General features: G+C 41.5%; 1 protein-coding gene across 5 annotated transcripts in view; it reads left to right on the forward strand.

Annotated features, from left to right (window-relative positions):
* The first annotated feature begins 24,360 nt into the window (after nucleotides 1-24,360).
* bcl2l16 (BCL2 like 16) overlaps nucleotides 24,361-24,582 on the forward strand; it is a 30,995-nt gene continuing 30,773 nt past the window's right edge. For 2 of the 5 annotated variants that reach the window (XR_007828232.1, XM_051116680.1), the window contains exon 1: nucleotides 24,361-24,531. The gene's annotated coding sequence lies outside the window, so the exon portion shown is untranslated. The remainder of the gene's footprint in view (nucleotides 24,532-24,582) is intronic. The other 3 variants (XM_051116678.1, XM_051116679.1, XM_051116677.1) reach the window with 2 other exon arrangements.

The following is a 24,582-nucleotide window of genomic DNA, read 5'->3' on the forward strand; positions in this document are numbered from 1 at the left end:
CCGGACTGATTGGCAGCTCAGCTGAGCGAGCACACGATCGCATGACAAACCAACAGATCACGAGACGTGAGAACACGGCAGATCTGTGAACCGTGACAGTACCCCCTCCCCTAGGAACGTCCCATGACGTTCCCAGAGCCCCTTACCTGTTGATTGTAATCATCAATAAGAGAGTGATCCAGGATGTCCCTGGCAGGTACCCAACTTCTCTCCTCCGGACCGTAACCTTCCCAGTCCACCAAGTACTGGTATCCGCGTCCCCTCCGCCTAGAGTCCAGAATGCGATTGACCGAATAGGTGGTTTCCCCGTCTACGAGTCACGGCGGTGGGGGAACTGGGGCTGGCGGATTAATACGTGCGAAAAACACGGGTTTAATTTTGGAAACATGGAAGACGGGATGGATCCTCCTGTATACTGGAGGAAGTTTGAGGCGGACTGCCACCGGACTAATGATCTTGGTGACAGGAAATGGGCCAATGAATTTAGGAGCAAGTTTATTCGACACGGATCGGAGCGGAATGTTCTTGGTAGAAAGCCACACTTTAGAGCCGACGACGTATATGGGAGGCCTCGACCGGTGGCGATCAGCTTTGGCCTTGGTGCGTGCTCCCACTTGGAGTAGAGTCTCGCGGGCTCTAGTCCAAGTGCGATGACACCTCTGAACAAAGGCGTGGGCAGAGGGGATCGCGACTTCGGATTCCAGACTAGGAAAAATTGGTGTCTGGTACCCTAAACTACATTCAAATGGTGATAGGCCCGTAGATGATACTGGTAATGAATTGTGGGCATACTCCACCATTGAGAGTTGTTGGCTCCAGGAGGAAGGATTTCTGGTGACCATACATCGCAACGTTCTCTCCAAATCTTGGTTGGCTTTCTCAGTTTGACCATTGGTCTGAGGGTGGAATCCTGAAGAGAGACTAACAGTTGCCCCCAATAATTTACAGAATTCTTGCCAAAATTTGGACACAAATTGGGGTCCCCTGTCGGAGACCACGTCCGTCGGGAGGCCATGTAACCGAAAAACGTGGTCAACGACAGTCACCGCTGTCTCCTTGGCTGAGGGTAATTTGGGCAAGGGAATAAAGTGGGCCGCCTTCGAGAATCGGTCCACCACGGTCAAAACTACCATGTTGCCCTGGGAGGGCGGGAGGGCGGTGACAAAATCTAGCGCGATGTGGGACCAGGGTCTCGAAGGGACCGGCAGCGGTTGAAGGAGCCCATCAGGGGGTCTGTTAGAAGTCTTACCAATGCCACACATTGAGCAAGCCAAGACAAAACTGCGAACGTCACGAGCCATGAGAGGCCACCAAAATCGTTGCTTAACCACATGTAAGGTTCGATTAACTCCTGGGTGACAAGCCACATTAGAACAATGTCCCCACTGAATAACCTCGGACCGTAATTCCTCTGGCACAAATAAGCGGTTCGGTGGACAAGCGACCGGAGGCGTTACCCCTTCTAAGGCTGTTTTAACCCTCGTGTCGACCTCCCATGTGAGAGTTGAAACGATAAGTGTCTCTGCAAAAATGCTCTCGGGAGTAGACGGGCGATCGGAATGGTCAAAAATTCGCGATAAAGAATCGGGTTTGACATTTTTGGAACCCGGGCGGTACGAAAGTGTAAAGTTAAAACGTCAGAAAAACAATGCCCACCGAGCCTGCCTAGAGTTCAATCTTTTAGCAGTTCTGATGTATTCGAGGTTTTTATGATCGGTCCATACAATGAAAGGTACCCCCGACCCTTCTAACCAGTGACGCCATTCTTCCAATGCCAACTTGACTGCCAACAACTCTCGATTACCAATGTCATAATTTGACTCTGCAGGTGACAGACGATGTGAGTAAAACGCGCAGGGATGCATTTTGTCGTCCGTGGCCGAACGTTGGGACAGGACTGCTCCTACCCCCACCTCTGACGCGTCAACCTCCACCACGAACTGACGTGATGGATCAGGGGTCACTAGAATGGGGGCCGAAACAAAGCGGCTCTTTAGTTTGGCAAACGCAGCTTCCGCTGCGTCTGACCACCTGAACGTAGTTCTGGGGGAGGTCAAGGCGGTCAGAGGTGAGGCTAGTTGGCTGAAATTGCGAACAAAGCGCCGATAGAAATTGGCAAACCCCAGAAACCTCTGTAGGGCCTTACGGGAATCTGGAGTTGGCCAATCCACCACAGCCTTAACTTTCTCTGGATCCACACGAACTCCCTCAGCCGACAAGATGTACCCTAAAAAAGGAACAGACTGTGCATGAAAAACTAAAAAAATACTCTACGGGCACGTTACACAGATCCACCGCCTTCTCCTGAAACATAGAAGTAGAAACAGAGGGACAAGCAGACACAAGACAAGACTCATGACATTTAATGCTCCACTCAGACTTAAGCTGCCAATCAATCTGGGGATTGTGCTTGACTAGCCACGGGTGTCCCAAAACAACGGGTGCATGAGGGGAGTCCAAAATGTAAAAGGGGATACTCTCACTGTGGTTGCCAGATACAGTGAGAGTGATGGGATCTGTGGTGAGAGTGATCTTGGGTAGAGTCTGGCCATTGAGTGCGGAGACGGCGATGGTATTGGTGAGGGGAGAGAGGGGAACATGATTACGGAGTGCAAAACTGTAGTCCATAAAGTTACCCTCAGCCCCAGAGTCCAGAAGTGCAGTGATGATCGTAATTCTGCCATCTTAACCTGACCGGGAGGAGCGTGGAGGTCGAGCTGGATGAGGTCTTCTTAGCGGAGATCCCACCCGACAGTAGCCTCAAATTTACTGTCGGGCTGGCCCTTTTACCGGGCAGTTAAATGCAAAATGTCCTCCAGCACCACAGTACAGGCAAAGACCTTGGGACCTCCGCCTCTCCTTCTCCTCCCGAGAAAGCCGAGCTCGACCCACCTGCATGGGCTCGTGTTCGTCGTACTGGCTGATCGCGTCGCGGCCGCTGGCTCGAGGTGGAACTCCCTCCCCAGGGGAAGCCGAGCGGATAATCCCCGCCGCTCGGCTCGGGAGACGAGAGTCTACCCGCAAAGCAAGGTCTATGAGTCCGTTGAGGTCGGCGGGTAGATCCAGGGCGTAGATCTCCTTTTGGACGCGATCAGCCAACCCATGCAGGAACCTATCCCACTGCGCCTCCTCGTTCCATTGGCACTCTGCCGCCAGGGTGCGAAACTCGATAGAATAATCTGAGACGGATCTCTCCCCCTGTCGGAGATCCATCAAGATGATGGAGAGGGTGTTTGACCGCGCGGCTTCAGGAAGGGAGGCCGCGCGGTCAAACACCCTCTTCATCTCGGCGGAGAGAGCCGCGAACGAGGCACAACAGGGATCTTGATTTTCCCACACCGCTGTACCCCAAAGTGCCGCCCTCCCCGTCAATAGGGTGAGCACGAACGCCACCTTGCTCTCCTCACTAAGGAACGTGCGCGGTTGGAGAGCGAAATGCATAGAGCATTTAGTGAGGAAAGCTCGGCAGAAATTCGGCTCACCGCTATAGACCTCCGGCGGGGGAAGGCGGGGCTCGGGTTGAAGAGCCGCGGCAGATGATCCGACCGCAGCGAGAGGGGCGGGCGGCGTGGGTGGCGTGACTGGCGCAGCGGGAAGTTGCAGCTGTTGCATTCGCTGGGTCAGCTCGGACACCTGCCCCACAAGAGCACGGATCGCGGAACCAACATCGCTCGTGCACTTCTCCTGTTTCTCCAGCCGAGAGATGCAGTCCTGAACGTAATCCTCCAGAGTGGGTTGTGGGGTGCCTGCTGCTTCCATGATTGGTCCGATAGTTCTGTGACGAGCTGAAATGAGGGAGGAAGCAAATGCAGGTGAAATGGAGGTTTATTGAGAAACAGAATGTGAACAAAAGTCTGATGGTGAAGTCTCTCGGCTGGGTGAGGCAGGGGTTAGATGGCAGGCGGTGAAGTGGCGTGAGTCCCGTGGTGGTTGAAGTCCAGGTGGTGCAGACACGAAGACACGACGAAATCCAACATGAAATGATCCCAACTGCAGACTGACACACACGAAGACAGAACCAACACCGCGACATCCAGTAGAACTATCGGACAAGGGGAGAGAGAATGAGGTGAGTATTTATAGGCTGAGGTAATGGGAAACACCTGTGCCGGACTGATTGGCAGCTCAGCTGAGCGAGCACATGATCACATGACAAACCAACAGATCACGAGACGTGAGAACACGGCAGATCTGTGAACCGTGACACATTGATCTAATAAGGCAATACACTGATCTGTCACGGCACATTAAAGAGCCACAAAACCGTATTTATTGTTTGAATTCCTTAAAAAATGACAACATTTTAAAGATGAGACCTTGTTTGATACAAGAAGTAGGGACCCCCCATCTGCGGAGAAGGGTATAACTGCAGCTTGGAGATCTCCAAATGGGGGTGGGAGCTCCAAAACAGGGCGTGGCTTCCTCCCATTGACAGACAGGCACATGACACACATGCACAATTTTTTCCCCCAATCCACTTTAGCACAAACTCTGCCCCACAGCTGATTCTAAAGGTTTTATTGGTTGTGTCAATCACAGTGTTGATTTCCTACACTATGCTACAAACAATGCTAACCCCTAAACCTACCCCACACCTGACCCTAACCTTAACATGTGAAATTGAATGCATGGTGGGATTGGCACTGAATAGTGTGGTGGGTAAACAGTTAATAAAATTATGCGATATAAGATCACCGGGCCATTCCATAACTCCCCAACTGGACCTCACCGGACAGTGGGACCTTTTTAAAGCCTTTCCCCTGCGCTGCGCTGCGCTGCGCTGCGCTGTGACGGCTTGTGGGAAAGCTTGCGGGGGATTCCCGTTTATATCATTAAGCAGAGGTTATAACTCCAGTCTGAACACCACTGACCACGAGCTTTGGGCTCTGCTCTCACTGAGCATATTTATTTATGTAGCATATTTAGCTTTTATTTAAAACAATAGAAACAATGTTTAATTTATGAAGTTTTATTTTTAATAACAATTGATTGAAACCAGAGCCAATGGTGAAAGTCTTTGTGCGTCGAAACCCCGCCCCATTTTGGAGGTTATGTCCACTTTTGGAGTTCCCGACCCATTTTGGAGATCTCTGGACTGCAGTTATACATACTTGCATCTGAGGGTTGTCCCCCCTTAAAATATTATTACAAGCAACTCTGTGTATTGTAAATAATACAATGGACATATACTTAAAATAACTTTGTAAGCAGTAAAACAATATAAATGCAAAAAAGCATTAAGTTTAGAAATGATTTGAGTCCCTCCTCCCTAGTTTCCCCCTTTACAGATGCACATACGAGTCCGGTGGGAGCATATGTAAGGTTGTCAAGGCTATTTTATTCACTTTAAACATTGGGTGAATGATTCTTTCTCTTTAATACAGATTATGCTCGATCAAGCTTTTATTGACATGAGACAGAGACATGGTCAACAGGCTGGGTCGAACACCGGCAAACAGGTATACGGACGGCAAGATACAAGAGTATTCCGCGAACAGGCGAGGGTCGATCAACGGCGAATGTAATCCAGGAGGCTAGGCAAAAGGGTAATCTGATAAACATGACAAATCCAGGGATCTGTACAATACTCTGCCCAGAATAGTGGGAAGGGCCTCGTATTTATACTGTTCGTGACTGGTTGCAGCGAGTGAGGTGGAGCATAGGAAATGTAGTCCGAGGTGTAGTGCGACAGTCTGTGTAATGGCAAGGCGACCTCTGGTGGCGAGCGGACTGACGATCAGGACCAGATTTGTGACAATAATGTAGACCTAGCGATGTGTTGGCTTTTGCTCATCATGATGTTAAGAGGCAGATCAGCAGGCTTTCTGCGGTTGAATATCTAAAAAACAGATGTGCTCAGTCCCAGACAGAACCTAAATATTTGGTAATTATAGTTTTTTTTAATTACTAATTATATTAATTATAGTAATAGACGCTGTATATGTTGTGATTAAATTTGTTTTATGTTCACTTCCAAAAGATGAATCTACAAAGATTGTATTTTCTAGCGATTCTGTCTCATTAGTTGGAGTAACGATAAAGGATGGCGCACGAAGTAGCTTTCACACCGAATGAAACCCATTCATTTCAATTGCTTCCGCCGCACGAGGATGGCTTGTTTCTGCCTTGACCAAAGCGCTCGCACAGCGGAGCGTGCAAGGCGCGCACGCCGCGGTCAAAGTTCAGATGAGTTGAACTTTTGCCATCTTTTCTATGTATTGACAAGCATTTCTGGCACGCGCTGTACGCGGTATAAAGGACTGCGCCATCTGACCAATCACAGCAGTGAGGGCTCACGGAAAGGAGGGGTTTAGAGATTCTTTGAACTGCTTCAAACGAGTCGTTTACAAATCATTTAGAAATTAGATAAAATTACATCTATTTATGGAGAAAACTAAAGTGTTTTTTGACCTTGCATACATGTAAACCTGTTTTGGGAGTCTCATAAAACAATATGAGCAACCTTTAAAATGGCATAATAGGAGCACTTTAAGACGGGCAGCAATGTTCTTTTTCCGAGAGCAGTGGCTTTCTTCTTACAACTCTGCCATGCATGATTGTTCAGTGTTCTCCTGATGATGGACTCATGAACATTAACATTAGCCAATTTGAGAAAGGCCTTTAGTTGCTTAAAAGTTACCCTGGGTTCCTTTGCAACTTTTCAGACTTTTACATGTCTTGCTTTTTGAGTGATCTCTGTTGGTCGACCACTCCTAGGGAGGGTAACAGTGGTTTTTAATTTCCTCCATTTGTAAACACTCTTTCTGACTGTGGATTTGTGACTCCAAAATCTTCAGAGATAACCTGTAACCTTTTCTAACCCGATGAACAACAGCAACTCTTTTTCTGAGGTCCTCAGAGATCTCCTTTGTTCATGCCATGATTTACTTTCACAAACATGATCAGACTTTGATAGACATTGTTTTTTGAATAAAACAGGGCATGCACTGACACCTGATAGTCATCCCATTGATTGAAAACACATCTAAACAGACAGAATCTAATTTAATCTTAAAATTAACTGCTAATCCTAAAGATTCACATACTTTTGCCACTCATAAATATGTACACACAGAAAAATAAGGGGTCAGAATTGTACATTTTAGGGTACTACAGCTTAAAAGGACATCTTTGTACCTTTTTTACCCCTAATAGGTACATATTGGTACCTAAGGGTACGTATTACTACTCTAAGGCACTAATATGTACCTATTAGAGGTAAAAAAGATGCAAATGATGCTTACCTTATAGCAAGAACCACGCTTAGTTTAGAAACAGTGAACTGGACTGTTTCAGTGTTTCTAGATATTTAATACTTGAAAAATAAAGTTGTTTGTGTGGTTATGAGCATCTGTGTGTGTTTCTGAAAATTAGGGAGAGAGAGAGAGAAATAAATTCATACGAATTGAATCTATGACAGATGTTAGAGTGGCACACACACACACACACACACACAATGCCACCCAGTTTGTGTTTCTAAAGCTGAATTCACACATAATCCCAAATTTCCTGCAACATTCCAGCATGATTTCCATTCTCTCTGTGAGGCAATCTGTCCAGCCATCCTTACTACACAATACTAGCATGCTTCCCATCTTTGCACGGCTTTATTCTCCAAATCTCTGGGACATTCTTTTGGTTAATTTAAGCTGTGACAAACAAACTAGTCCATACAAGAAGTATACAGTACACGCAATTTCAAAAGCAGACATTTACATTCCTCATAGTGTAAGCACTGATGTTTAGAGATCAAACTAAATTACCAGAATTATGGAAGCTCTCATAAACAGGGAGGATCTCACATTCCTACCCGACCTATAAGAACAAGGCAATAAAATATCTTGAACACCATCATTTGAAACACTTCAGAGTCGTGTGAATCACACCCTGGGATCAGGTTGCGTTGCGTGTCTTGTTTTCTTGTCTGCTGTGTTTTTGTGCTCCAGCCTTCTGGCCGTGTCTGTGGGCCTCTCCTCCATTGTTGCCCTACACCGAGCACCACTTTTCCAGCCTCCCATCTGGGCTCTGGGGGTGGGGATGCTTTCTTGAAGCTGTGGGGAGGTTTTTTGTAACGGCTTTAATTGTGTAGGTGAGGCCGTTCTTAAAGTGCAGCAGCTAATTGGCTGTAAATGAGTCCATCTGCTTTGATTTGGAGTTGCAGTGAGTCTGCAGTTCTCATGGTCTTTCATTCTTTCCAGTCTGCATATCCACACTTTGCTCTTCCTGCCAGAACGGCAAGGGCATTAGAGTCTATATTTATCCTATTTACCATCTAAATTCAAAATGATTCCAAAGAATGTTATTTTGAAGGAAAAAAAAAATTAAAAGAAACAACTTTTCTATTCTGCAGATATTTGACTGTTTTTCACCACCCAAATCAATTCCAGATGGTTAATTTTTTCTCAATGAAATTCCAGTTTCACTCAGAAATGCAAATTGTGGAAGTAAAATGAGTTGCAAACACCACTTCATGTTGACTTCTGGCAAGACACAGGAATTTATGGGTATTTTCTAGCCGTCAGTTATACACTTATTATTGTGGTGGATTATGGAATTGAATGAGTGCACTTGATAATATCTACGTTGGACACAGATAGTGCCCTAGTTTTAAGTATTTCATTGTTTGTACTATGTTCCACACCTGTTTCTAGTTCAGTGCATTTCTGTGCATTTATACTCTTGAGTTTCTTCTGTTTCTTGTTGGTTATTATTTACTACATTCTTAAAAATAAAGGTTCCAAAAGGGCGTATTTGCGGTGATGCCATAGAAGAACCATTTTTAGTTCCTCAAAGAACCTTTCAGTGAACAGTTCCTAAAAGAACCTTTCTGAAGAACATTTTAAAAATCTAAAGAACCTTTTTCAACTATAAAGAACCTTTTCTGCATTTAAAAGGTTCCATGGATTTTCAAGTTTCTTCATAGAACCATTGATGCCAATAAAGAACCTTAATTTTTAAAGAGTGTAGTGGTGTTAGTTTTGCTTTGTTTCTGGCTACCCTGTTTCCTGTGTGCTTCCTTGAACATCATGGAAAAAAACTCAATTGTACTCCTTGTGGTCAAAAATGGCCACATTGGAAACAAATAGGAAACCAATTTCATCTACTGCGCTTAAAATCTTAGTGAAAGCCAATTTTTTGAGATACCATCTTCAAATCTGAAACACAACTTGTTTAGATTTATGGCTTTGTTTTTCTCAGTTTTAGAGTAAAACATGTCTTGGAAAATATATATTTCATATAAAGTTTGAAACTGTATTTTTGTGCATTTTTCACAACAATAAACTAACCCTGGACCACAAAATTAGTCATAAGTAGCACGGGTATATATAGCCAACAATACATTGTATGGGTCAAAATGATAGATTTTTCTTTTATGCCAAAAATCATTAGGATATTACGTAAGGATCATGTTCCATTAAGATATTTTGTAAATTTCCTACCGTAAATATATGAAAACTTAAGTTTTAATTAGTAATATGCATTGCTAAGAACTTCTTTTGGACAATTTTAAAGGTGATTTTCTCAATATTTTGATTTTTTTCATCCTCAGATTCCAGATACAAATATTATCCTATCCTAACAAACCATACATCAATTTATTCAGCTTTCAGATGTATAATTCGTATAATTTAATGTATAATTTAAAAAAAAGACCCTTATGACTGGTCTTGTGGTTCAGGGTCACCCATAAATTCCTTGTGGTCTTGAAACTGTTTAAATTATACCACCCCCTACTACTCAACTACATAAATACCAACCCCTCTATGGTTTGAGGCAATGATGCAAAAAAGCTATAAATTACACAAGATTCAAAATGTAAAATCTGAGTCACATTTGAAGTCTATATACATATATAACAATGCACCGTTATTGTAAACCATTGAAATGGCAAAAAGCTTACAGTACAGATTAATGTGATGGGATTACTGTTATGATTAAACTGTTGTCTTTTATGATTTTATGGCAGATTTTCAGGTGGAAATATTCAGGCAGAGTCCTCATTGCTGGCGGTAAGACTGAGTAATATTCAGTTTGCTGTCATCTTATCACCATCTAACAACCAGTGTGAGTTTCCTGTTTGCTTCTCTAGTTCTTATCACTCCATCATGTTAAACAGACAGCTAGTGCAGCTTCTGTTTCACAAGGGAAACCGGTTGAGAGTCGGGTTTGGTCTGAGCATGTAATACCTGGAGAAAGTTATTCGTTAGCATTTCCATTCATCTCATTTAACAAGGTACTTGCTAACTGCTTGGAGCAGGACTCCCTCTGGAAGTACAGGTTTTGCTCATGAATGACACCTTAATGACATTATTATACTTTGGCAACAAAGTATTGGAAATAATATATAAACAGGATGAAACACTGTGTCAAATGCACCTAGAAGTGTTTGTATGTGTTGATCATGTGATGTGTAGGATGCACTTATTGTGTAGTGCTGTCTATTAAACATAAAGCAGCATGAAGTCCATTGGAGTGTGTTTGTAGGAGTTAACAGCTTCAAGAGCTGGCTGATTATTACATAACCTTTTCTCATACAGAAGCACTCAGAATCACTAATGCGTTTCATCATTAGTTAAAAATGTTCTGGTGCATTTGCTAAGTAAGCATTATTATTTTTCAAAACCCCTAACCCTAGTAAAAATGTATCCAAAAGATATAAATGACACCTTAAATTGTGCAAATTGTTGAAGTTACATGTGCTTTTACTAGAGACTCAAGCCAAAATATCCTGAGGGCTCTTTTGACTAGAACACCCTAGCAACCACATAGCAGCATACCAGCAACCACCCTAGCAAACACACTAGCAACTGCCAAGTAACATACTAGACACTACTCAACATCGTAGCACAAGCATGGCAACATCCTAGCAAAAACCAAAAACACTGTAGCAACTGCATAACAATGTACTGGCAAACAATCAGAACACTTTAGCAACCACCTACCAACTGCATAGCAACTTACTAGGCACCACTATAGCAACCACTTAGAATACCCAAAAAACTGCATAGCAGCATCTTAACAACCACTAAAAATATCTTAACAATACTAGCAATGGCTTACAACATTCTAGCAACTGCATAGTAATCTAGTAGCAACCACTCAAAAAACTTTAACAAGTACTTAGTAATTACATAGTGACACACTAGCAACCACCCAGAACAACCTAGCAACATGCTAGCTAACACCCTAGTAAACATCCTAGAAGCTGCATAGCGGCACACTAGCAACCACTCAAAGTGCCTTAGAAACTACCAAGCATCTTCATAGCAATGTACTAGCATCCATTTAGAACACCCTAGAAACTGCATAGCAACCCCTCAAAACACTCCTCAAAAAACTACTAGCATCAACCTAGAACTCTTCAGGAAGGCATTGTAACATACTAGCAACCACTCAAAACACCTTTAGCAACTACTTAACAATTACATAGAGACATACTAGCAACCACTCAGAACAACCTAGCAACTGCATAGCAACATGCTAGCAACCGCCCTAGCAAATATCCTAATAACTGCATAGTAACATATTCACAACCATCCAACACCTTAGCAGTAGCATAGCAACATCTTAGAAATGACCTACAGCACTCTAGCAACCCTAGAAACTGCATAGCAAGATTCTAGAAACCACTAAAACACCTTAGCAACCACATTGCAACTATATTACGATAGTCCCTACAGCTCTAGAAACTATATAACCAAGCACAACCACCCAAACCCCTTAGCAATCAACAACTGCAAAGCAATACTAGCAACTGCCCTAGCAACCACCCAGAACCCCTTATACAGCTTAGCAATGTAGTATCTACCTAGATCACCATAGAAAATGCATAGTAATGTACTAGCAACCACTTTAACAACCACACAGTACACCCTACTAAGTACTAACCCTAACAACAATCACAATGTATTAGCAACCACTCAAAACACTTTTAGCAACTACTTAGCAATAACATTACAGAAGCATACTATGCATACTAGCAACCACTCAGAACAACCTAACAATCTAGCAACCTAGCAACAACTGCATAGCAACATGCTAGCGACCACTATAGCAAACAGTCAGTGGCTAGGGTGTAATGGGTGGTTGAGAGAGTGGTTGCTAGTATGTTACTATACAGTTTCTAGGGTGTTATAGGTAGATGCTAGGACATCGATAAAATGTTTTGAGGGGATGCTATGCAGTTGCTAGGGTGTTATGGGTGGTTGGTAGGGCAGTTGCTAGTATTTCTCTGCAGTTGTTGGCTGCTAAGATGATTAAGTGGTTGTTAGTACTTGGTTGTGCAGTTTCTAGGATAGCAACCCTGGTGAAAAGACCAGCATATGCTGGTAGGTATGTTTTGATGCTGGGATGCTGGTTAGGTATGTTTTGATGCTGGTTTAAGCTGGTTTAAGCTGGTCCTTTGCTGGCTTATGCTGGTCGTGTTGCTGGTCAAGGACCAGCATGAACCAGCAAAGGACCAGCTTAAACCAGCATCAAAACCTACCTAACCAGCATTCCAGCATCAAAACATACCTACCAGCATATGCTGTTTTTTTCACCAGGGAAACATTCTAGAAACTGGATAGTAACATATTCAAAACCATACAACACCTTAGCAGTAACATAGCAACATCCTAGCGATGACCTACAACACTCTAGCATTATCTAGTGCAGTAAAACAACACTTAAAACAACTTAGCAACCACCTAGGAACTGCATACCAACACTCTAGCAACCACACAAATACCTTTGCAACTACCGACCATCTTCGTAGCAATATACTAGCATCCATCCAGAACACCCTAGAAACTGCATAGCGACATTCTAGAAACCACTCAAAACACTTTAGCAACCACATTGCAACTACATAACGATGAACTAGAAATCACCTAGAACAACCTTAGAAACTGTATAGCCAAGCACAACCACTTAAACACCTTAGCAGCAAACACATGCAGAGCAATACCAGCAATTGGCCTAGCAACCACTCAGAATACCCTGCACAATAGTGACTGCATAACAACCCCTTAAAACACCTTAGCAATGTACTAGCATTTACCAAAAACACTCTAGAAACTGCATAGTAATGTACTACAAACCAGTCAAAACACATTTAACAACAGAGTGACACATTAGCAACCACCCCGAGCAACCTAGCAAATGCATGGCAATGTGTTAGCAACCACTCTAGCAAACATCCTAGTAAGTGCAAAGTAACATATTCGCACCCACCCAACACCTTAGCAGTAGCATAGCAACATCCTAGCAATGGCCTACAACACTCAAGCAACTGCATAACAATGCTGTAAAACAACACTCAAAACATCTTAGCAACTACCTAGGAACTGCTTACCAACACACTAGCAACCACTCAAACACCTTAGCAACTACCAAGCATCTTTATAGCAGTGTACTAGCATCCATCTAGAACACCCTAGAAACTGCATAACAAAGTACTAGCAACCACCCAAAACACCTTAGCAACCACACAGCAAATGCGTAACAATGAACTAACAACCACATAGAACAACCCTAAAAACTGCACAGCCAAGTACTAACAGCCACTCAAAACACCTTAGCAGCCAACAACTGCAAAGCAATCCTAGCAATTGCCCTAGCAACTGCATATCAACCTCTTAAAACACCTTACCAATGTAGCATCTACCTAGATCACCACAGAAAATGCATAGTAATGTACTAGCAGCCACTCTAACAACCACACAGTACACCCTACTAAGTACTAACCCTAGCAACAATCAAAACGTATTAGCAACCATTCAAAACACCTTTAGCACCTACTTAGCAATTACATAGAGACATACTAGCAACCACTCAGAACAACCTAGCAACAGCGTAGCAACATGCTAGCAACCTGCTAGCAACCACCCTAGCAAACATCCTAGTAACTGCATAGTAACCATCCAACACCTTAGCATGAGCATAGCAACATCCTAGCAATGATGCGGTAATAATGCAGTAAAACAACACTCAAAACACCTTAGCAACCTCCTAGGAACTGCATACCAATGCACTAGCAACCACTCAAACACCTTAGCAACCACCAAGCACCTTCATAGCAATATACTAGCATCTATCTAGAACACCCTAGAAACTGCATAGCAATGTACTAGCAACCAGTCTAGCACACATTAAAAATACCTTAGCAACCACATTGCAACTGCATAACAATGTACTAGCAACCATCTAGAGCAACCCTAGAAACTGCACAACGAAGTACTAACAACCACTTAATTACCTTAGCAGCCAACAACTGCAGAGCAATACTAGCAACTGCCCTACCAACCACCCAGAACACCCTAGCAACTGCATAGCAACCCCTCAAAACACTTTATCAATGTACTAGCATCTACCTATAACACCCTAGAAACTGTATAGTAATGTACTAGCAACCACTCTCTCAACCACCCAGTACACCCTAGCCACTGAATTATAATATACCAGTCCTAGGAACCATCAAGAACATTCTAACAACGTATTAGCAACCACTCAGCAAGCCCTCAGAACACCCTAGCGTTTCATTAACAAGTTTTTTTAAAAATGTACCATCTAATTAGGTGTATACGATTTCAAATGTGTTGTATTAGTTAATGTGAATAGTACACAAAAATTGTGTTGTTGTTGATGATGTTGCGTCTGGGATTTAGTCAAGTCTTTCTGTTATCACACTTAAAATTTTATACAAATTTTGCTGTAAACTGAAGCTGCATTCTTTAGCAGTTCAAATAATCAAGTGGAAAGAAGTTTGTGCAAGCCAACGATTCTCCTGAAAATGTCTCTAGGTTCTGTAAAACTTGGTCCATAATAAAATAAAAGGTTTGGGGATCAATAAAAGCTTTTTCCACCTAAGGATCCCCAATTTCCCCTTAACTACCCAAACTGCTGGTCCTGCTGGGCCCACAGATACAAAGGTACAGCATCAATACCTGCAATCTACCATGGCGGGCTCTTTGTGTGTATGTGTGCGTGTGTTATCCCGCAAGCAGACAATAATTGGGATGCCACCAGTTTGCATCAATTCTGTGCAGTAGGGGACAAAACAGGGGACCATTTAATGTGCTTCAGAATAATCAAAGAGAAAGGCTTGTCTTTTGTTTGGGCTGGTGTACGTGAGTGAATGGCATAGAGAGATAGTTGGCGACCAAGAAACAGCCGTGTCTTTTCATGCTTGGAGGGGATCGGACCATAAGGTGCGATCGGCATTTTAAATGATTGGAAGATTCAGTGTAATTTCTTCCATTCAGTGGCCTGGCTTCACACTGCGAGAGTAATGGAGGCCTGAGAGAGCGTCTGGATGACCGCTACCATCCTGCTGCTACGGTGAAGAGGAGAGGGATGCTGGGTAATCGCACACACCAATCCTCTGTTAGCTCTCCTGCAGTCACCTTCAACTCACTGTCAACACCAGAGTGAAATAAAATGATCCAATTTTATGAGTTTTACTTTTGAAAATTTACACTGAATAGTGAAGGTCTTTTGACAAACATTCACATTTTGTCCAAAAGGCTTGAAACTTTTATTTTTGCTTAAATTTTGCACTTTTAACAAACAGTGTTTTTGTGTGAAGCCTCACTTTCAGATAACTAATCACAGACAGCTTTCCCAGACACCAATGTAACTTCTAATGATATAAAAGTATACACTGATGAGCCAAAACATAATGACCACTCATAGGTTAAGTACATATTGTTAATTATTTCCTAACAAGGTAACATGTGAAGGTCTGGGTAATTTATAGAGTTGGGGTACTTGGACTCAGACTGCAATTATGAATGGACTTGGACCAGGACAGACTCGGATGGACCTGGACTCAGACTCAAACTGCAATTATGAATGAACTTGGACTTGAATGGACTTAGACTCAGACTGCAATTATGAATGAACTTGCACTCGGACTGACTCAGGTGGACTTGTACTCAGACTCGGACTGTTACTATATACTTGGACCAATTATAAACTTGGACTCGAATGGACTTTGGTGGACTTGGACTGCAATTATAAATGAACTTGGAATCGAATGGACTTTGGTGGACTTGGACTGCAATTATGAATGAACTTGGACTTGGATGAACTTATACTTGGACTGCAGTTATGAATGCACTTGAACTCAAATGGACTTTGGAGGACTTGGACTGCAATTATGAATCAACTTGGAGTCGGACGGACTTAAATGGACTTGGACTCAGACTCGGAATGCAATTCTAAATGAACTTGTACTAGGATGGACTTTGATGGACTTGGACTGCAATTCTGAATGAACTTGGACTCAGATGGACTTAGATGGACTCGGATGGACCTGGACTCAGACTCGGACTGCAATTCTGAATGCACTTGGACTCGGGTGGACTTTGATGGACTTGGACTGCAATTCTGAATGAACTTGGACTCGGGTAGACTTTGATGGACTTGGACTAAAATTCTGAATGAACTTGGAATCAGACGGACTCAGACCTAGACTCAGACTCAGATTGCAATTCTGAATGAACTTGGACTCAGATGGACTTTGGTGGACTTGGACTGCAATTATGAATGAACTTGCACTTGGACCGACTCGGGTGGACTTGTACTCAGACTGCATTTCTGAATGTACTTGGACTTGGGTGGACTTTGATGGACTTGGACTGCAATTCTGAATGAACTTGGACTCGGATGGACTTGTACTCAAACTGCAATTATGAATAAACTTGGACTCAAACGGACTCGGGTGGACTTGGACTCAGACTGCAATTATTAACGAACTTGCACTCGGACTGACTTAGGTAGACTTGTACTCAGACTCTGACTGCAATTATGAATGTAACTGGACTCAGATGGACTTGGACTCATACTCAGACTGCAATTCTGAATAACCTTGTACTCCAGTGGACTTTGATGGACTTGGACTGCAAATCTGATTGAACTTGGACTCAGATGGACTCTGGTGGACTTGTACTCAGACTCTGACTGCAATTCTGAATGTAATTGGGCTCAGATGGACTTGGACTCACACTCGGACTGCAATTCTGAATGAACTTGGACTCAGATGGACTCAGGTGGACTTGTACTCAGACTCTGACTGCAATTATGATTGAACATGCACTTGGATGGACTTGGATTGCAATTCTGAATGAACTTGGACTCGGATAGACTCGGGTAGACTTGTTCTCAGATTCGGACTGCAATTATAAATGAATTTGCACTCTGACTGATTCAGGTGGACTTGTACTCAGACTTGGACTGCAATTATGAATATAATTAAACTCGGATGGACTCAGGTGGATCTGGACTTAGACTCGGACTGCCGGTCTAAATGAACTTGGACTTGGATGGAATTGGGTGGACCTGTACTCAGACTCAGACTGCAATTATGAATTAACTTGGACTCTGGTGGACTTGTACTTGGAATTACGCAATTATATATGAACTTAGACTCAGACACACTGGACAGAAATTTTTCAGAGTACAGTTGAATACATGTCATGTGAAACATGAAAAAAAAAATTACGATAAACAGACAATACCTCCTCTCATCATCAACATCTTCCACTCACACTCAGACTAGTGCTCAGCTCAGACTCGACAAGGTAGGCTCAGACCCAACACTAGTTGGTTATCAGTTCATGCAGGCAATGTGTTTGTGCAGGAGAAGTGGACAGGAGTAAAGATCTGAGTGACTTCAAAAAGGGCCAAATTGTTGTGGCCATACAGCTGTGTCATAGCATCTCTGAAACAGCTAGGCTTGTTGGGTGCTCCTAGTCAGCATTAGTGAGAACCTGCTAACAATGGTCAGAGGAGGGACAAACTACAAATTAGTGACATTGTGTAGGGTGTCCAAAAGCTCATTCATGGTAGAAAGTCTGTGTAGCGACAATTTTAATGCTGGGCTTATGTTGGTGAATGAACCACCATGAGAGCCCATGATGACCCCTGTCCACAGCTGAAAGCCCTTAGAATGGGCACACAATCAGTGGAACTGGATCTTTGGACAGTGGCCCAAGGACGTCTGGTTCAATGAGTCCTGTTTTCTTTTTTATCACATTTACTTGTAATGGCAACAGGATACACTGTTGGAAGACGACAAGCTGGTTCTAGGGACTGTCATGCTCTGGACAATGTTCTGCTGGGAAACCCTTTTTCTGGCAATTCGTGTGGACATCAGTCTGACACATGCCAACTACCTAAACTTCACGGCAGAACAAGTACACCCTTCAAAGCAATGGTATTCCCTGATGGCAGTGGCCTCTTCAGCAGGATACTGTGCCCTGCTACACTGCACACATTGTTCAGGAATTGTTTGAAGATATATAATGAAGAGTTCATTTTGTAGTCCTGATCTCCAAGTTCTTCAGCAACCTGTCCAATCCATGGTGGCTCAACCTCACTGGACAACACCACAGGACACCTTCAGGGGTCGTATAGAGTTCATGACTCGACAGGTCAGTCCTGTTTTGGCAGCACAAGTAGGACCAACAGCATATTAGACAGGTGAACATAATGTTTTGGCTCATCAGTGCATGCTTGAAGTACACAAATGCACATTAAGTCAAATTAAGCTCACTTCTTTTTCACAAGGGGTTTCAAAGAAGCTTCCCCAAGACTAGCTATAATGCCCTCCAACCCTTGCAAGAGCTCTTCTATCAGGTGCTGTGTTTCGGGCTGAAACAGTACATTTTAACCGGTGCCTAGCCCTTATCCTACCTCCTCATGTTGTGAGTTCTCATCTTTTAAACATTCAATCTTTCTTTCATTCTCTTTATCCTGTTCTTAATGTGTCAGTAGGAAGACTTAGCTATTGTTTGAGCTTAGTGCTGGAGACCTAGCAAGGCCATTAGCCTAGCAGCAAGTCTCAAACAGCTAAATTACCCTCTTTCTCTTCCTGTCTCATCCCTATTTTTAAAGTAATAACACAGGGAAAATTTCCTCTCTTTTCTTCCGTTCGATGCCATCCTCCACTTTGGGAAGGGAGCGATTCAGAGGGGAAAAAGATGAACTGTGAGAGGCAGGGGTTTAAAATAAGTGATAGGTGTATGGGGAGGAGGGAAATTGGAAGGCGCCCTTGGCGCAATACAATAAAAACATCCTGTAATTTGCAGTGACTCCCTACTCTTCTCTCTATCAAATCAGACATGCTCAGCCGGTGAGGTGTACTCACTCGTTCTTTTATACCTTCCTTTCTTTCCCTCCCTCTGTGTCACAAAAAAGATTATTGATGTCTGCTAACCCATTTTAGAAATCACAGTAAATGGAAAAAGGTTACATACAATAAAACCATTATAGAGGTGCAAGGAACTAAACAAAAAGCTTGCCGAAGATATCTCAAAGAACATGTTTCGGTGTTCATTTTTTACAGACAATATGAAACAGTTGTGTCAAGGGTATTGTGTTTACTAAACTCACTGGTAAAACTGAGTAAAATGTGAAAAGCCTCATCTTTAATAAAGTAGTCTTCAATAACCTTACCCCCATAAGAGTGCTATGTACCCTTAAGGCATTACTATGAATGTTTTAGTGGTAAATAAGGTCTAGAGATGTCCCTTTATTGGTATTGCTCCAATGACCAGCTGTTGTACCCATAAGGGTACAATTTTAGACATTTTTTGAGTGACTTATTTTCCCAAGTATGGCTCATATTCTGCTCCAATAGCCTTCTCAACTAGTGGAATATTCCAGCATTTTTTCCTTGCTATTTATATTTTTTTTAAAAAGGGAAAAGTCCACACTTGCCACTTGTTAAAATATATTTTTAGACATTTTTGACAGTAATTTTTTCAGCTCATTAATTCTCATTCATGTCTTTTCAATATAACACACAAGTGATGGATGCCAAAATTTCTTATATCTGAATTTCCACACTGATTACTCATAAAAGGTGGTAATATAGACCATTTCGCTAGATGTAAACATACTGGTCCCGATACACTTCCTGTTTGTTTGTTTTTTTAACTTTACACAAACATCACAAAAAAATATAACCAACATAACATTTGACTGGATGAAAATGTTAAATTAGCACCTTTAAAATGTATTTGTATATGTGAAATAAAACAAAAATAAAAAACAAAAAACAGGAAGCGCTTCTGGACCAGTGTTGTTTACATCTAGCGAAATGGTCTATATTTAATTTACACTTACAGATAAACACAATCTGACCAATAAATTCAATTTTTTTCTCGCAATTCTGAAGTCAGAATTGTAAGATATAAACTCACAATTGCAAGACATGTTAGATCAAAAGTTGCAATTACTTTTTTTTCTTCCATGGCAAGAAAAATTACAGAAAGACAAAGAAATCAGAATTACGAGAATTACAATTCTAATTAAAAAAAAAGTCAGAATAGCTAGATATGAGCTTGGAATTGCAAATAAAATATTGTAATCACCTTATACGAAACCAAATTGCAATTCCAAGCTCATTTTGTGCAAAGTTTATATCTCCCAGTTCAGATCCTGTGGTGTTTACATGACAACTATTAATATGTGCTATTGTCTTATTCAGATTTCGATGAACCAGAATATCGGCATAATCTGGTTATATAAAATAAAAAGCATCCCAGTGTTGCTTTGTAAAATACAAGCAGTTATACAAGCTGTAACGAGAGGAAAAATGTTCTACAGTCAGTGCACTGAGCCAGAGTCCATCTAATAAGGGCGGACATGCCAGTACGGTTGTGTCATTCAGGCTCGAAACTGAATTATCCTGATTTAGAGCACAGAGAGTACTAACATGAGGTAAAACAATGAACGATATGAGCCCAATATGAGAGAAAGCTGATGACACAAGAGCTGGGGAGCAAGGTTTAAATGTGCAGCAGACCCACACACCTCCCAGACTGTCCCACACTTAGCAATGAGAGCAAGCAAAGGCTTTGATCTCTATCTTAGCTGCTCCAGGAAATGAGCTCCGTATTAAAATCTTACATGACACACGACCCCAGCTCTGAGCACAGCACGCTGTAAAAACAAAAACACAAATCCCTCGCGCGCACACACGGACACATCTGAGCACTCTGCACTCGACAGGAAATTAAAAACCTTTTAAAATTACCCATAAACCACAGAGGCTCCGAAATGAGAAAATAATCACTGATTATTCGCAGCGTTTTAAAGTGGACCGGTGAAGAATTTGACGACGGCTCTCAATCTTTCGCGCTTGATAACTTCGTTTAATAGGGGTCGTCGTGCACGCGCACACTCTCACGCTCTTCACAGTATTTTCCCAAACTACATGCAAATAAATGTAAGCCCTTTGCAAATAGAGGTCAATCATTTAAATACGAAGGCTAATCATTTTAATTAATAGACACAATTAAGAGAAAAGAAAGGACCCTTCAGAACAGTGTGTGCAATGCACTGCATTTTAAAATTTTACAACGCATTAACATAACCAATTTGAAACGTTAACTAGATATTTTTAAAATTGTTTTAGTAACCTAGGTGTTACAAAGTGTTAGAATATCACATGGTTTTTCAAAATAAATTATACAGACTAGTATACCTGGAATCATTAGCCTTATTAGAATCATTTACCTGCCCTGTATGAAATTAGTAAATACCTGAAATGCTCTGTGGGTGATGTAGCCTACTTTCAGAATATTAATTCTGATTCATTAATTATCACAGCTTATATGCATTCAGTGAATCATTCACACACATGGCAGGAACCCGTCTAATGTTGTTATTTTTGACAAAAGAATACAATTGGCTTAAGATATTGGACTGTTTTATAGGACATTGTGAAGCCCATTTAATAGTATAACAATGCCCCCTAGTGGTCAGTAAATGTCTAGCTAGAGGAGAAACAGAAAAACTGAGACCGACTAAATCCAGAAGAACTGTGGCAACATCTCCAAGATGTTTCAAGTAACCTACCTGCAAAGCTACCTGAAAAACTCTGCACAAGTGCACATAGGGCACTTGTGCAGAGGATGGTCACATCAAATGCTTATTTATTTTAGTTAATAGAAGTTCTTTGATAAAGAAAATCTATCTATGACATTGTTTTTGACAGCATCCTCATTTTATGTGCCTAACTGCCTAAAAATGTTAACAGTACTGTAGCTTTGTAGGTGTAGGTCTCTTAAAGCATCTTGGAGATGTTGCCACAGTTCTTCTGGATTTAGTCTGTCTCCGTTTTTTCTGGATTAAATGATGGAGAGATCAGATCTCTGTTTGCACAAGGAGTCTGACAACAGCCTGTGCTCCACACAAAAATCTCACTGGATTATTACAATTAATGGCAAAATGAATGTTTAGAAATGTAAACTGATATTTCCTACTGACACACTACAGCACTACTGACTTTAAATCATTTTTAGCTAATGAAAATACTAGTGGCCTAAGACTTTTGCACAGTACTGTAAATCTTAGAGTAGCGTCATGTTTATTTTTTGACAGGAATGAAAAACAAGGATGTGAGGGATAAAAGAAGTACATGCGTTCAATGGACTGCTGTTAAACAACATAGCGATTGCTCAGCTGACGAGAACGTCCTTCTTGGAAAGACTTTCAGTAGAAAAAAACCCTATGAAATACTTCTAAAAGTTGTGAGTTGTGAAAATTACCTTTATACAGTTTGTACCTTTGCCTGTCCCTCGTTTTCATTTGTATTAAACTCAGTATGGCGTCCAACCTGATTAAGGTCTATAACATGGACAAAGAGTAAGTAACTACATTAACTTGATTTTTGTTTATTTTAGTGGATGTATGAAGCCTATCAAGCCTGAAGAGTTTTTCATTCTATATTTATTTAAGGAAAACGCTACTGCATTCATATTATATAATGCAAAGACATTTAATCGATATGTGCATATACCTTGAAAATAAAATAAAACGAGTAGGAACAGTAGGGTGAATTAAGGGTGATTGGGACAAAAGGTAAAATGGGACAGTATAACTATACAGAATTTATTTTCTCACCTAATGAAAATAAAAACTTTGTTTTCGCTGAGCCCTAGGTGTAAGACCACATAAATAAAATGGGATGCTCTCATTGGTGTGACATCTTGTAGGTGGGTGGGGCATGCATCAAACAGGAAGTTGACCATGAAAAGCATGAATGGAGAAAAATGACATAAGCTTTTGCTAATTTGGTCCTAAAATTGTCATAGCTATTATATTATACAAAGTTTTGATGGAAACATAAATATGATGCACTACTTCTACAAAATCAGTAAAAAAAAGAGTGCTAATATCATGTTTTTATTCTCTGAATTAGGTTGTTTTTATTTTGTCCCAACCATCCAAACATAATTTGGGTAGATGGGACAGTGCTTAAAGGCTTTGCTAATTAAGAAAATGATTGACCTTGTAATAGTGAACTATTGTATATGCTGTTTATGCCCTAAATCAGTGGTTTCCATCCTTTTTATTTGTGCAAGCCCTAATCAACCACAAAAATATTCAAGAACCAGCTAGATTTTTGCCAAAAAAAGAAAATTCAGAAATAGAACCATTATGAACATAGAAGCATCATAGATCATTTATTTATTGTTTTTGTTGCAGTAATAATATTGATTATATTATACAGTAATAATATATGATTATAATAATATAATCATATTCATGTTTCTATTAAAGGTTTGTGCAGGTTAAATATGTTTGTTAACTGGTGATGGGGCCACTAGACATTTATTTTTATTTATTGATTTTTTTTTCTTGTCTATTTGATTTTTAAATGTTTTCAATAGCATTTGGACTTCAGGCCTTTTACCTCAGTTACATGTGTTGTATATTGCGCATTTTGGATAGATTTATGAACTGAGAAATAAAGTTGAACAGAAAAAAACATGGGCACTTAATAAAAAAAAAAAATGGTTTTTTTTTTTTGGCTCAGTTTACAGAAAAGTGTATGCCACACATCAGTTCATTCTAATATAACATTGTTTCCTCCTCAGATTGGTAGTTAACATCTTCAGTATTACAGAAATATATAATGTGTTGGGCTGATTTATTAAGACGGAATTTCAAAAACTGTCCCAATCACCCTTAATTCACCCTAATTAATGACCTTTTCGTAATTTTAAAAACAATTAATTTATTTTAAAGCCATCGGACTTCTTGTCCAATGTGGGTGGATATAATTTATGAATCATAACATGCCAAACTGGCTAGAGAGTGTGTCACCCATCGTGGACATCAGTTGATTTTCACTCACATATTTAAGAAGAATCTCCAAATTAAAAGCCTCAAAGTAGCCTCATATTACTCTGGATCTTCAAGTTATAGACAAACACACCACATAGGTAGTAAAAGGCACAGCGGGTTATAGCCGCCTGTTGTCTGAACGCTTCTGCATGTGGAGTATTTATAGCTGTACCCATGCAGGACAGAGTCCTGGTGTCATTTCCCAAATGACTGAGCAAGCAATGAGCTTCTGTATCAGTTACAGACAAGGGAACTAAATATAGTCTGAGCCGGGCAACAACATGCACATGTAAATCTCACAGACGTTGGCTCACTCTATAGAATCTCCAGTTGTACACTGTCCTTCTGTCAGCTGTTAACTAATCGTGATTGTTTGGTTGTGGCATGATTCACGTCTGCGCAAGAAGGGTGAGTCACTGGGCCTTCGCTGCGGTGTGTGTGAATTTGATATTTCCTTCG

Source organism: Labeo rohita, chromosome 8, assembly GCF_022985175.1.
Source record: "Labeo rohita strain BAU-BD-2019 chromosome 8, IGBB_LRoh.1.0, whole genome shotgun sequence".
NCBI classification, from domain to species: Eukaryota; Metazoa; Chordata; class Actinopteri; order Cypriniformes; family Cyprinidae; genus Labeo; species Labeo rohita.